Raw genomic sequence first — 16,162 nt, 5'->3', positions numbered from 1 at the left:
AAAGACAAGGCTTGAAACGGTGTGAACCTAAGGCGGTGATAAGACTAAGACTGGTGCTGCGACGCAGCTAGAGCCTGACATTACGACTTGAGGCTGGACATTGCCTCGGCAAAACACTAAGGATCACATTGGAAATACAGAACTATGAAGCATGACTAACGGGACAGGGTGACTGAGACTAAGACGAGAAAACGGAGTCTGCAACTAGATTAGGTTAGGCCAGATTAAATAGTAGTTTTTAATAGAGATCTCACAGTTCATAACAACGGTCCGTTCTGTTAAAAGACCCTCATATATAGACGGAGCGCTTTGAGCCGATCAAAACTTTGTTGAGTCGGCCAATGACAGCTTCGGCTATATCTCCTCGTTCGCACAAGGTGTGACTGTCGAAATGTTTCAGCCTCAGCAGGGCAAAGACTGAAGAATGGAAGAGAAGTGCCGGTGTGTCCCCCTTACCTTTCAACGGCTGGACCATGGAGAAGAAAGCGACGGGATATTTCCACCTCACCTTAATTTGGCTTTAACCTTACAACATGAATTCATATTAGGTAATGTCCAGTAAGAACTTCTGCGATGTTGGCAATATGAATTTTGATATGGGCAAGCAGTTTAATTGATCTCCAATGTTCTACCGAAGGAAATATGTCGCAGTCGCAATGGAGCCGGTCCATAGATCGAGTTCGGACTCGTTTCCACTTAGATGTGAGCGGAGTATGGATGCTTCGTCTTGCTAGGTCATCGACTTTGAAGTTTCCAGCGATTCTGATAAGATCAAGAACCCGATATTATGGTTGAAACTAAATTTACGGCCGCAACAGAAACTGGAATTTTAACTAGGAATTAGACTATGAAGGAAGTTGACCACGGCTCCGTTGCTAGGATGGTTACGTAAGAAGAGATCTACAAACTCAACCCAGGTTAAGCCCGAAATTGATTTTACAACTAAACCTAGCATCTCTATATCAACTGTGAAATTGTGGAGGCGGTGGAGCCAGATTCAGAGCTTGAGGCTAAATCTGAAGTTAATGTTGAGCGCTGAAGATTGGTATAAATATGGATTCTTGAATTTCCAAAGGCTGAGTCGAAGGCTTAAATATAGTTTAGTAATATGCCGAACATTAATGTGATTCAATAACCCCCGTTTTTCACCGTGCATACTTGCCTTGAGCCATCAAGCCGACTTAGTTATTTGTCCTTAAGACAGTCGATCATTTGGTAAGACTCTTTACGCTGCTGCCGTTGCATTGCAATGGATTCATTTTTGAACACAAAAAGCAGCCAGGACGAGCACCGCAGGCGCGCTTCATCACCACAATCTCACACACACACACATTCAAAGCGAGAAGCTCAGGGCTACCAAGCTAGCCAAATAAATAGCACAAAGTGATGCGAAAAGTTGCACGAATTTGTATGTTGTTTAAAGAATATTTTTTATGCTGTTTGAACTTTGAAAAGTGCCAGAGCACCACCGACAGCAGCACAGCACCGCAGCAAGGCAGCACAGCGGCGCACTGGGGTTCAGGCATAACGGAAAATGAATCACTTGACATGCACATGTCACACACGCAAACACACACACGGACGCATACATGGAAAGGAAATCGAGCGACCCACTTCAAGCAGCGTGAGCTGGAAATATGCATGTGTGTGTGTGTGTGGCAAGCGCTCGCATTTAATATGTATGGTTGTAGTTTGAATGGAGCGCCAAGACCGCTCACAGTGCTGGCGCAAAGTAAACGGAAAATTTTGAACAACAATCACTAACATATGCAGATCCCCAATGGAGCTGTAGATTCAAGAAGCAGCAAACAGCAAACAAGTAACGATGCCAACGTGTGAAGACATACGCAAACAAAAGCAAAAACAAGAAAAAGCGTTGAACTCGGTTGCACCGTTACTATAATATCCTACACAGTTGCAATTTTTATGGCTTAAAAGGGTATAAAAAAAGCTTTTTCTTGATTTTGAACAGTCAGTTTGTATGGCAGCTATATGCTATAGTGGATCGATCTGAACAATTTCTTAGGAGACTATAGGAATGCTAAAAGTAATTGTCTGTGCCAATTTTCGTGTCGATAACTTACCAAATAAACAGTTTTTCATACAAGGACTTGATTTTGATCTGTCAGTTTGCATGACAGCTATATGCTAGAGTGCTCCGATCTGAACGATTTCTTAGAAAATTATAGAAATGCCAAAAATAATTGTCAGTGCCGAATTTTGTGTCGATATCTTATCAAATGTAACAGTTTTCCATACAAGGACATGAGTTCGAACAGTCAGTTTGTATAGCAGCTATATTATCTAATCTAAAAAATTTTTGGGGAAATTATGGGAATGCCTAAAATAGTTAGCTGTGCCAATTTTCGTGCCGATATCTTATCAAATAAAAAAGTTTTCCATACAGGGACTTGAATTTTATTGATCAGTTTGTATGGCAGCTATATCTAATAATAATCCGATAACAACGGTTCCGACAAATAAGCAGCTTCTTAAGGAGAAAAGGACATATGAAAATTTTCAGATCGATATCTTGAAGACTAAGGGACCATTTCATCTGTTTTTGGTTGTTGCAAGTTGTGTGGCAAACGCAATATACCCTGTGCAGGGTATAATAACAGCAAACAGCCGACGACTACAGCTATGATGGCAAGTGTCTGACTAAACCAAACATCTATGGCCATAATAATAACATGGCATGAAAGCTGCTCCATCGTCGGCTCTTAATACCAACAGTGCCGGCGCAGGAGGGGATGCGGTGCTATTTCCTACTTTGCCAGCTGAGTTGGTTGGCTACCTGGCAGGGCCGCAATTTAGCCGCATCAGCGCACTTTTTTGGCATAATTTCATATGCAGCAACAAATCGGGCGCTGGCAGGCAGGAAGCCGGCAAATGCATACATACACACACAAGCACATGTATAAGCACTTACACAACCGCAATCACCGCTGTTGGTGTAGCTGCTGAGTGGCGATGTGGGCGTGAGCAGCACTATCAAGCGGCACTATCGTCTTAACCGCAAACACAAACACACACACACAAGCGCGCACATAATAATTCTCGTGTCTGTGTGTGTGTATGTGTTCTGTATATATTTCATGCATTCACATATCCATTCATGCCTGCCCACATCGCACTCGCCCCATCCGCTATTTGCCGCTTATCCGGCGATCCAACGAAAATTTATAGTTTCACGCTTTCAACATCATCAACTCCGGCCGGGCGCGCTGGTACGACGTAGCGTATGAGTGCTTTAGCGCTCGCAAGCGCAAACACAGCAACAAACAAACAAACAAGCAAGCAAGCAGCCACATACGTGTGTAGTTATGTATGTGCAATGCTTGATATGTTAATGTGTTGCTGTTGTTGTATGCTATATGTTGTTGTTATTGCATATGTAGCCTGGCTCTGTGGTATCTTGCCGCAAATCACCCACTAAGCAGATGTAAATGAATTCTTTGCTGGATTTCTTGGCCGCAGAGCGCTCCACTGACGCGGCAACTATGCGCTGTGGCATGCCGCACGCCGCATGTGCCCGCGTCTTTGGCACAGGCCAACACTAAACTAGCGTTAGTGCAATGCCATCACAAGTTTTGTGTTATGATTTTCATCTCTTCATGAATTTTACATGCTTTCATAGCGCACAGTTATGCTGAACAAGCAGACACACATACACATGTACATATACAAAAATATATTTCTGCGCTATAGCAAACCAAAATATTCACACTTACAAGCATGTGTGCAACGCAAGCTACATAATTATTGCTACATATGTTTGTTGCATGCAACAACAATGCCGCACGCCAACGCCAAACATGTGTTGCAATGAAAATATCAACTCAGCGCAACTCCTCAACTCCTTGCGGACACTGCCGCTTGCAAGCAATGCTTAATTTATTTTTTTTTCACAAGTCTCTGTGTGTGTGTGCGAGTGTGTTGCATTAAAATGTATTGCAAATATGAATACCGTAATGCAAGAAAACCAGTAGCGAGACGAAAGCTGTAACAAAACATGCCGCAAGGCAGCCCAAGCAGTTGCTACTCAAGCGAGTGTGAAGCGCTGCGTAGGTGGCTGACACAGAATCTATGGAATAATAGATAAATACCAGTATATTGCAGACTGCCTGGACATATGCGCTGCTGCTCTTGCTTTCAATTGCATGCCACGGTGGTATGCGCCAAGTTAGATGGAATAAATAACGAAATTGGTAAAAGCAGCTGCAACAACAACAAGCAGGAAAATCAATTTTGTTTATTTAGACGAATTTTTGGATAGCCAGCAGCCGGTTGCTCTCTTTGTGGTGAAGTGGGAGGTGTTAAGAGTGACCAGAAGAGAGTGTGCTGTTTAAAGTGCAGGTATTTCAGGTGCTCCCAAAAATAGAAAAGTAGGAAAAACATTGACTTTAGCTGCAATAACCGTCACATGCGCATTTATTACAGCATAAAGGGTATTAAAAGACATTTCTCTTCATATCAGATGGTCAGTTTGTACGACAGCTATATACTACAGTTATCTGATCTTAACAATTTCTTCGGAGATTGTATAATTGTTGTAGAAAACAATTTATGCCAAATTTCGTAAAGATATCTCGTCAAATAAAAAAGTTTCCCTTACAAGGACTTGAGTTAGAACGACCCGTTTGTATGGCAGCTATATGCTATAGTGGTGCGATTTGCACAATTTATTCAGTTATCGTAGAAATGCTTAAGGTAGTAATCCATACCAAATTTCGTAAAGATATCTCGTCAAATAAAAAAGTTTTTCATACAAGGACTTGAGTTAGAACGGCCCGTTTGTATGGCAACTATATGCTATAGTGGTCCGATCTGAACAATTTCTTCGAAGCTCATGTCGTTGTGTTAGATAATACTGTATGCCGAATTTTGTGAAGATATCTCGTCAAATAAAAAGTTTCCCATATAAGGACTTGAGTTAGAACGGCCCCTTTGTATGGCAGCTATATGCTATAGTGGTGCGATTTGCACAATTTATTCTGTTATCGTAGAAATGCTTAAGGTAATAATCCATACCAAATTTCGTAAGGATATCTCGTCAAATAAAAAAGTTTTCCATACAAGGACTTGGGTTAGAACGGCCCGTTTGTATGGCAGCTATATGCTATAGTGCCCAAGCCTTCCCGCAACAAACATAAAACAGCAGTTTACTGGTGGACTAAAAATTTCGCCCAACTCAGACGCACATGCTTCTGTCTTCGCAGATCCTACACGAGATCCAGGCTCAGAGTAGCCGCATACCGAGAAGCCGAGCAATACAAAGCAGCAAAGAAAGAGTTGAGACACGCCATCGTCGATAGCATAAAGAAAAATGGAATGAACTACACGAGGATATTAACAAAAACTGCTTGGAACTCAGGTATAAAATAATAATGAAGAAATTCGGCGCGCGAGCAAAGCCACCTGACTTAACCGCTGCCACAGTGGATCACATCGTAAACCCACTTATCCCCACACACGAAAAGGGGTTGGCGTTCCATAAAATCATGTAAGATCTCCGCAAATCTCCCAGTTAATCTTCGAAGAGCTATAACTAGCCACTTGCAAGCTCAAAATCAATAAATTATTCCGCCCGGTTGGAATCCCAGCAGAAATCCTGAAAATAATCGCTGTAGAGCGATACTGAACATGTTCAACGCCTGCCTCGAAACCGGAATATTCCCAGAACCCTGAAAAAAGCAACGGCTAGTGCTAATCAATAAGGGAAAAGGAGACCCTAATTTGTCATCAGCATATCGTCCACTATGCATGCTTGACACAACGGGAAAGCTGTATGAAAGACTACTTAAACTCAGACTCGAAGCGACTATCAACAATGCTGGAGGATTTTCCCTTAGATAACACGGCTACAGACCCGACAGATCAATTGTAGGGGCTATTGCAGCAAGAGATACAGAAGAAGGGCAAGCATGGCTCGATAGTCTTACCGTCCGAACACCGATCGGACAGGATCGAATTGAAATTCCTACAACCATTGAAAGGTTGCCCGTGTGGAGAGCGAAGGCTCCTTGCAAGTGCACAGCTGCTGTATTTGACCAACGCTGTGAAACTAGTCTACGGCATAGAAGACCATAGATCAGCATGGTCAGCAACACTGCCCTTATTGACACGAGAGACGAAGTTTGCGAAGCAATGCACCAACTTTGTATCTTACACAAGTACTGGTACCAAAATATGTCGTTAAGAAGACCTTACTTAGTACTTTGTACATTAATTGAGTCCATTAATTATAAATATAGTAAAAGGTTGGCTCATCAACAGTTTTTCACTTTCCAGCGAACGAAATTAACTTACTCTCATTGAAACTGACTTCTTCGAAAACTGTATGTGTCAATCATTGCGACACTAAGTACCGTTAAGGCTTGAGGACCAGCAATCAGCTCCACATCATATTTAATGAGCGGTCTGCAAACATACATACATACATACACTGCACTGCTACACTTTTCCGTCTTTAGGCGTGCACTTAACACAGTCGCTTACGGACCCTGTCCCTGCCTTCAAAGCTTAACGAGTCCATTGACCATTTTATGTCAATTGTTGTTAATTTTACAAAGTTGATTTTTTCCAATTTCTTACAGTTATTTTTCACTTTTTTCTTTGCCGTTGTTTGTTTGCTTTTATTTCGCTTTGAAGCCGCCTTCATGAATTTTATTGCCTTATTTATGGCTTTATGTTCGTTACGTGGGCAGGAATGCTGCTTCTTACAGCTGTAAGCGCAATTGTTCGTTTGTATGTATGTATGTGTGTGTATTGTTGGGCTTACTTTGTGATTACATTATTAATAATTTTTTTCAAGCCAGCAAGCAAGCGTTTGTGTGTGCGTATGTCGGCGACGACGCTTTTCATTCGCTACTGCGATTAGCTCAAGTGGCTGACAGTTAAATCAGTCAAGCATCGCGACATTTACAAATATAGAATTCAAGAGTTAATCAGTGACGTATTTACTTAGTTGAGAGATAAAGCAGATTAAGTTGTGTGTAGCGGTAAAGCTGACAGCGGCGCGCGTGAAGTGGCGTGAGACGAGGAGTTGTCGTGTGTATGGGTTTGGAGGAGAAGGCAGTTACTCGCTGATAACTGGACAGTGAATAAGCGCTACAAGTCGGTGTAAAAATACATATGTACATACATATATACATATCTATATATTTAATATGAGAGTATACATATAGTATGTACTGATATACACATGCTATGGATGTGTACATAAGTATGTAAGCCTTTGTAAGATCTTGTTGATTTTAAATTTGTTCAAGTCGAGTGTTTGTTGTGAGCAGTCAAAACAAGAAAAAATGCTAACTGCGACTGCACCGAAGCAATAATACCCTTCACAAATACAAGATATTCTTAAAAAACTTGATTAGAACGTTCAGTTTGTATGGCAGCTATATGCTATAGTGAGCCGATCTGCACGATTTTTTTGAATATTATATCATTGCTTTGAAAAATAATCTCTAGCAAATTTCATGAAGATATCTCGACAAATAAAAAAGTTTTCCATACAAGAAGGTGTTTTTGGCTGACCAGTTTATATGGCAGCTATAAGCTATAGTTGTCCGATCTGAATAATTTCTACGGAGGTTATACTGCTGCTTTGGGGAATAATTCTAGCCAAATTTCGTGAAAATATATTGCAAAATAAAAAAGTTTTTTATACAAGAACCTGTGTTTGAACGGTCAACTTGTATGGCAGCTATATGTTATGGTGATCTGATCTGAACAATTTGATTGCAGATTGTAGGGTTGCTTTAGAAAATAATCAACATCGAATTTCTTGAAGATATCTCGTCAAATAAAAAAATTTGTCATACTGAACTGGGTTTTTAATTATCAGTTTGTATGGCAGCTATATGCTATAGTTATCTGATCTAAACAATTTCTTCGAATATTATACCATTATCTTAGAAAATAATCCGCACCAAATTTCGCAAAGATATCTCGTCAATTATAAAAGTTTTCCATACAAGGACCTGATTTTGAACGATCAACTTGTATGACAGCAACATGCTATAGTGATCCAATCAGAACAATTTTTTCACAGATTATAACATTGGCTTGAGCATTAATCTATACCAAATTTCATGTAGATATCTCATCAAATGAAAAAGTTTCGCATATAAGAACCAGATTTTAATAATTCAGTTAATATGGCAGCTATATGCTATAGCGATCCGATATCGGTAATTCCGACCAATGAGCAGCTGCTTAAGGAGAAAAGGACGTATACAAAATTTCAGATTGATATCTCGAAAACCACGCGACTATAGACATGGCTACATGCCATATCCATATGCATACCCCGTTGACGGTATAAATAGCAATAACTGTTGTGTTTATCATTTTTTCCCAGCTCTCACGGTCATCAGCAGCCTATAAATAGTGTTTATTTATATTTACTTATAAATATTTGCATGCATAAATTAATTAACACACACATACACTAAAGTAAATGTATTGGTGTGCTGAGAATACCGACTGTTTTTATCACAGCAACGAAATTGACCGCGAAGTTTAACGATATTTCTACGCGATAATATATACATATACTCGTATAGAAATATATATATGTACATATGTGTATATGTATATATATACACACTATATAGCGGCTAATGCGTTCAACTAAAATCAGCGAGATACACCCACATCAACGCTGACGTGTTGTAATAAAAATTGATTTTTATTGTAGCCACTGGGGTGCATTGCATAAGCCAGCTGACCTAGGACAACAACGCTCTCACGTATTATAATCTAAATCGCAGTAGAAAGCGCTAAAAATATCAACACATTATATAACTGATTTATTGGGTTGTTCACTAAGTAATTTAGTTTTTTTTTTTTATTTAATTTAAAGACGAGTTTTTAAAACCTTTTACTATTATTTATGTAAAACCTTTTATGAAATTCTATAATCTCCATTTTGATTTAAACCTTTTATCAACTTTCGGGCAAGGGATTGATTTCACGCTCATTAATTTTCTGATCCTTCAAACCTGATTTTTAAGATCATAATCTCTAGTGCTTCAAAAAGCAATTACCCGTCTGAAGAGCAACAAAGTGGCAGAGGGCGATGGATTGCCGGCCGAGCTATTCCAACAAGTCGGCAAAGAACTAGAACATTTCACACTCTCAAACTCGACATACATATACTTATACTCTGAACACACTCGCATTTCCTAAAGTACTAAATTTTTCATAAAATTTTATGGGCATTTAAAATACTTATATTCTCATTTCTGTCTATTTTTCTTTGTATGCCTTTCTCAGTCTATTTGCAGCGTTCACAAGTTTAATTGATTAAAATAGTTTTTTTATGCGATTTAAATTAAATTTAATTTGCTACAGCCTTAATTTATGAGCCAGCGTTATATGTATGTATGTGTGTGCTCTATTAGTGCGGTTCAGCAAATCGACAGTTCAATTGAGTGCATGAAAAGTGTACAAGCGTACATACATATACGGATTGTATACAAGGCCTATAGCAGCAGATGAGACGAGCAATCAAATGAAAATCAAGAGGCCTAAGTAAGATACGTCATATTTCATGCTAAATTTTAAACGTGTTTTTGAGCGAAATTTTTCAAAAAAAAAATTTGGATATTTTCATATAAATTTCTAGGTTGCTTTTTTGGTTATTTTTTTTTATTAAAATAATAAATAAAATAGAAAAGAAATAGTTATGAATATTTGCATATAAATTTTTTGGTTAACTTTTTGGTTAATTTTTTAGTCAACGTTTTGGTATGTTTTTTGGTTAATTTTTTGGTATTTTTTTTGGTTAATTTTTTGGTTAAAATATTGCATAACACATATGTATGTACTTATCGCATACTTTTTATATAGCTATGTATGTATGTATATATGCCGTGAGTGTTGAAAAGTATTTTATCAGGAAACTAAATTTTGGGTTTTGTGTTAAATTCTCTTTCATTTCACATATCCACCAAAAGTCATGATTTTTTGACTAGTTTGGTACTAGTTTGAGTTATAGCTATTGGAATAAAATCGAAGTGATTCCACTCCTGAAGGTTTTGTTAAATTCTCTGCCATTTTACATGTTTCCCAAAACTCATGATTTTTGGACTAGTTCGGTACTATTTCATATAGTTACCATACAAAGAGAAATATATGGAAAACTTATTTATTTGTCGAGATATCTGCACGATTCTTTGCATGGATTCTTAGCTAAGGAAACTGTATAATTCACGAAGAAATTTTTCAGATCGGATCACTATAGCATATAGCTGTCATACAAACTGCACGCTCAAAATCTAGAACTTGTATGAAAAACTTTTTTATTTGACAAGATATCTGCGCGAAATTTGACATGAATTATTTTGCAAGACAAGGCTATATTATTCGAAGAAACTGTCCAAATCGAGCTACTATAGCACATAGCTGTCATACAAACTGCTCGTTCAAAATCAGGAACTTGTATGGAAAACTTTTTCAATTGGCGAGATATCTTCAGGAAATTTTGCATGAGTAATTTTTTAAGACAACGCTATAATATTTCAAGAAATTGTTCAAATCGGACTACTATAACTTATAGCTGCCGTACAAACTGCGCTTTCAAAATTAAGTTTTTATATGAAAAACTTTTTCAATTGACGAGATATCGTTACGAAATTCTACAAAAATTATTTTTCAAGGCAACGATATAATTTTTGAAGAAATTGTTCTGATCGGATCACTTTAGCATATAGCTGCCATACAAACCGACAAATAAAAATCAAGTTCTTGTATGGAAACCGCTTCATTTGTGGTGTGTTCTAACTTCGGTGCAGCCTAAGCTAATATTTTTCTATTTTTCTAACTTTTCTGTCAAAAATTACAATTTCTGCTCAACTTTTACAAATTCCGCACGTGCTGTGCTTTCGCCCGGTGATAGCAATTCGAATGACAGAACTGTAAATATGAGTGCTTTTGCATTTATAAAGATATTTATGTATTTACATATGTACTTAAGTATGTATATGTATGTATATATAAGCAAAACTTATTTACTGTCCAACAAATACCTTAATGTCCGTTATTCGTATTTATTTTTAGCGTTAGAAACGTGTTGAAATGTCATTTGTATAATTTGTTTCACAAGCTAAAGCACACAGGTATATGTACATATGTATATGTATATACAAAAAAAAGTATAAGCATATATAGTATGTGTGTACAGTATACATATATGTATGTATGTATATATGTCGCATATTTATTGGCCTTCACTTGACAAGGACGCTGCCAAAACTTTTCGCTGCCTTCGACATACCATTTCACTTTCGTATTCCCATTTTGTTTGCTTTTTATCAATAAACTTTTGCTTGTATTTTTTTCACATTTTTTCATGAATTTATTTTTCTGTACTTTGCCTGTGTGTCGTAGAATATTCAACTGGAATTTTGGCGCACCATATCCGGACGCACACGCCTTACACACACACTCACTCACACACCCTCAGCGCAAATAATATTAGCAAATTCACTAATTGATAAGGTCGCCGCGGAGGCAACAAGCAAACAAAGTAAAAATAAATGCGAAAAAGCAGAACATAAACCAATTTGCATAAACATATTCGTAAACAATTTGACTTAAGTGAATTTAGTTGTTGTTGAGCTGAGTTGAGTTATTCAGCATGCGCATTTGTTGTTGTCGCTGTTTTTGTTCGAGTACACAAATTTAGTATTGGTTGAAGTGTTTTCATGTTGTTATCAAATAAATTTATGCAAATAGTATAAAGCATGCGGTTCAGGGCACTATTGCTCACAAACACACACACATATACAAAAGCAAAGTGCAAAGTCCATCAATTCTACACGAGCTCTCCCGCTCTCTACTGCACGGGCATGATACGGGGTATTGCATTGAAAGTTGATTGAATAAATAATTCTTTAGTATGATAATTGATTTGATTTGCTGCTGGCTTTTAGGATTAATGCAGCAATATCGCTTGCTGATTGTTTTTTTGTTTTTGTGTAGCAAAAGTGATTCAGACGCATTGCAGGCACACCAGGTAATATGAAGTGATAAACAACGGTTTTAATAAGTGATAAATAACGGTTTTAATTAGTGATAAATAACGGTGCTTTTTTACTGAGAAAATTGGCTTAATTATTTAATGACCTCATAGCAGCAAATTGGTCTTTGCTCTGGGGCTATAGATAATATGAATGATAAGCTCAGTTCTTAAGGGGTTACATGGGATTCGTCGGGTGAAAAACAGCATTTTTTCAACAATTTTTTCTCATAGAAAAATGAAATATTTTATTAAATTTTTTTTATTGTTACAAACATACACTTTTAATAAAGAAATTTTTGAAAAAAAAAAATTTTACACTCGGCCTTTGCGGCGCCATTACCGGTGACCACTCGGAAAAAGATGCGCCCACGTTGGCAGGAAAACGCCTTACAGTATCATCTAAAGTGAAAAAACGTGTTTTAGTTAAAACCTTAACTTAGAACTTGGACGAATAAAAAAACAAAAAATTATATTTTTCGCAGTCATTTTTACAAAAAAAAAAAAAAAAATTTCAGTGAAAATTTTGCGATTTTTTTTTTCAAATAATTGTAATGAAAAAAACCTTCTTCCAAGACTTTAAGAATTGTATCTTAAAGACCTATGTAAAATTTCATGCAGATCTCGAGAAATCTTGCCAACCGTCTTCGAAAACGCGTCGAAAGACGTCGCACTTAGCCTAGCTAGCCTCTAGCGCACAAGTTCTCATCGCTGTATCTCCGAAGCTTTTACTCGGATCAACTGGAAAATTTAAGACAATATCCTAAAGATGTTGTTGAATTTAATAATAATAAAAAATGTCCATTTTTTGAAACCCGTAAACCGTTTAAGTAAACCAGCGGCCAAAAAATATACACTAAAGCGACAAAAGGCGTGAAAAACAACAAAATATACTCAACAGTGGATGATAGTCTAGGGAATTTCCGAATCACTTCGCTGAAAATACAAATTACAAGTTCAGAGTTGAGAAATCCGAATTGCTAAAAGACATATGGAAATGTTTGCCGAGTTGTGTGTTCTTTTGCTACTCGCTTAGAAATAAAGACTCAATAATTCAACTAGAGTTGAGTAAAAGTATTGAGTGTTAAAAGTAATCGTGAAATTTCAGCCGAAACACTCAATAATTCAAGTAGAATTGAATAAAAAAAGTGAATAAAAAGCATTAATTAAAATTTAGCCGAGTTGTGCGTTCTTTTGCTACTCATTTAGAGAAAAAAGTGATAAATTTTACTAGAACTGAGTAAAAAGATTGAGTATTACAAGTCGTCTCTAAATTTTAGTGACTTGGTGTGTTCTTTTGCTACTTGGTTAGACGAGTTGTACCTTCTTTTGCTAGCTTAGAAAAAAACCTTGACTCTTTCAACTAGAAATGAGCAAAAAGATTTGCTAAAAATCGTCACTAAATTTTAGTGACTTGGTGTGTTCTTTTGCTTGTCGCTTAGAGAGAAAACGTAAATAATTCAACTAGAATTGAGTAAAGTACTAAATATACCACTACTCACCTTTACTTTCTCTCGATATCTAGCTTATAATATGTTCTGTAGCTGACAAATTACTTCAAAGGAATTAGGCAACCGGGTATAGAATTGCTCCTCTCCTCGCCGCACAGCAAAGTAGCTTTAGGCTACAAACACAGCGGCACAGTATATAAAATATCTGTAACACAAAACCGTTAATAATTTAGTAACGTGCTTAGAAATATTATCGAAGTCACAATGTGAGCTATTATTTCATTTAACATATTATGTAACACATTTCAATCCACATTAATAAGCAGGAATTTCAATAAGTAAATATAAAACGGGTGTTTTTTAAGACATGTTGTTTTCAGTGAAGCAATACTTGTTTCGCAGCTGATTTCTTGACAGATGTTACTTGATTCATACTCAGTTTGGTTTCTCATTTCAGCACTAACAGACTCTGGAAAAAGGTTGGAAAGTCATGTAAATATATGACCAAAATAATGTTCGATTCCCAATGCGCACTGCATCTAATATTCGGTCGACATAATCGCCATCACAGTCGCTAATTCCATCAATCATGAATCTGTTCCGCAAGACGGTAACTACAGTGGATTATCCCCTCATTTTCAGAGACACCATACAAGGCGCTTCGAAGACGTGGTTGCTGCTGTGGAGCAGAATATCGTAGGAGGCTAGAACAATTGAAGCTGTGTCTATCCACTTTGTGGAAATTTTTCGAAAGAATATAGGTTTCCTGACTTACAAAATCTTACTCGTGCAAGAATTGAAGCCGCTAACCAGCAAGCGCGTCGTAAGTTCGGTGTGGACTTAAAACAAGATAGGCAACGTTGCCAATTTTCGCAAGAAAATTTTGTTCAGCGATGAAGCTCACTTTTGATTGAATCGGTACGTTAAGAAAAACTATTTTTGAATATTGAATGATGTGAATTCACAAGCAATTGTAGAAACGTTGTTACATTCTCGAAAAGTCACTGTTGGGTGTGATCTATGGGCTGAAAGAGTCATCGGTCCTTATTTCTTGAAACATGGCGATGGGCATAATGTTACAGTCAATGGGAAAAATGTATAGAGCCATGATTAATGACTTTTTCGTGCTTGAATAGAAGACTTTGGTTCCAACAAAACAGCGCTACATGCCATACAGCAAACGAAGTAATCTAGTTATTGAAGTAAACTTAAGGTGAGCACATTATCTCGCTTCGTGAAGACTGTGACGTGGTCTGAAAGATCGTGCAATTTAACACCATGGACAATTTTTTTGGAGTTATGTGAAGTCGCTGATAAGCAGGAGACGTTGGTAGAGAATATTCGACACGTTATTGCTAACATACAGGCCCGATTGCCGAAAAGAGCGGCCGTAGATTGGACTACTCGGCTGGAGTTTATGCAAGCCAGCCGCGGCAGTCCTTTGACTGAAACCTTTTTTAAAACATAATTGGTCGAAATTATTTTTACAACATAATAACAAACCTTTATCCTTATAATTAAGCTGAGTTTTGGCCATAACCTTAAATTATAAGCATTTTATTTCTTCTTGAAAAACACTTGTCTTAAAAAAGCACCCTTTATAGCACATAATAAGCTGAGTTTCTAGTAAATAATTATATATTAAATACATATAATATTACAAAATACCTTCGAGAAGAGACACACACATTAGGGTGGGTCAAATAATATCGATTTTTTTTTTGCTTGCTTATCCGAAAAGTTGGTTGATAGACACCAAATTAGAATTTCTATCAAATATTTATATAAAAAATAAATATATTAGGGTGGATCAAAACAACGAATGTTTCCTTCACTTGGTGCTCTGAAAAATTGCTTGATAGACACCTCAGTGAAAGGCTCTCCAGATATGAGCTCCTATACGTAACGGTAAGTTGCTCCGCCTAACGGTTTTCTATTGTTTTCTTATTATCGATTATTGTAGGAAATTTAACGCTCTTCAAAAAAGGTCTGACACGATTTTTTCGTAAACCTAACTGTTTAAAAAATATTAATGATTAATTTGATTATTTTAAAGAAAAAGTCTTCTTACGAATTTTATAACTCAATGTTGTTTCTCAAAGTTGTCTATCAGCCAATTTTTTACAGCACGAATTAAAAAAAATCGTTTTAATTTTGACCCACCCTAATATACATATGCATGCGTAGAAATGTATGCTTCTATGAATTCACAAAATACAAATACATTATTCTCCAGTATCATATGCATAGAATTCTTAGAATTTATATAAATAATTTAATTTGAGCCATTATATCATTTAGTAAAGGCTCAAATGCTCCAAACTATAATTATCTGCTTAGGACATTACTAAACGACATTTCATATGCACAATCGTAAATGTATAAATACACTCAAAATACACATGTACATACATACATACCTTCTTCTTCTGTTGTACATTTAGGCTTAGTTATTTATATGAAATGATTTCATTAATTATTGGTGTAAGAAATATTTGTGCCACGTGATATATACAATTCGAGCCAAATGGTTGTAATTTGTATTTGCAGCTAGGCTATATGTCAGAACTGAAGCGTTTGGAGTTAGAAATGTTATTTATAGTAATATATTTACCGTTGTATATACATATTAACATATCTATGGACTCATGTTGCGGCTCAAGGAACTGAAATTAGTTGG

At 36.9% G+C, this 16,162-nt stretch overlaps 1 protein-coding gene across 1 annotated transcript in view; it reads left to right on the top strand.

The window, feature by feature from the left end:
* Positions 1–6,060: 6,060 nt before the first annotated feature.
* LOC105225920 (mitochondrial import inner membrane translocase subunit TIM14) overlaps positions 6,061–16,162 on the top strand; it is a 211,740-nt gene continuing 201,638 nt past the window's right edge. Inside the window, exon 1 of the mRNA XM_049457147.1 lies at positions 6,061–6,070. The gene's annotated coding sequence lies outside the window, so the exon portion shown is untranslated. The remainder of the gene's footprint in view (positions 6,071–16,162) is intronic.

The sequence above is a fragment of the Bactrocera dorsalis genome, chromosome 5, assembly GCF_023373825.1.
Source record: "Bactrocera dorsalis isolate Fly_Bdor chromosome 5, ASM2337382v1, whole genome shotgun sequence".
Lineage (NCBI taxonomy): Eukaryota > Metazoa > Arthropoda > Insecta > Diptera > Tephritidae > Bactrocera > Bactrocera dorsalis.
The sequence above is the reverse complement of the archived record's forward strand: the minus strand, read 5'-3'. Positions and strand labels throughout refer to the sequence as shown.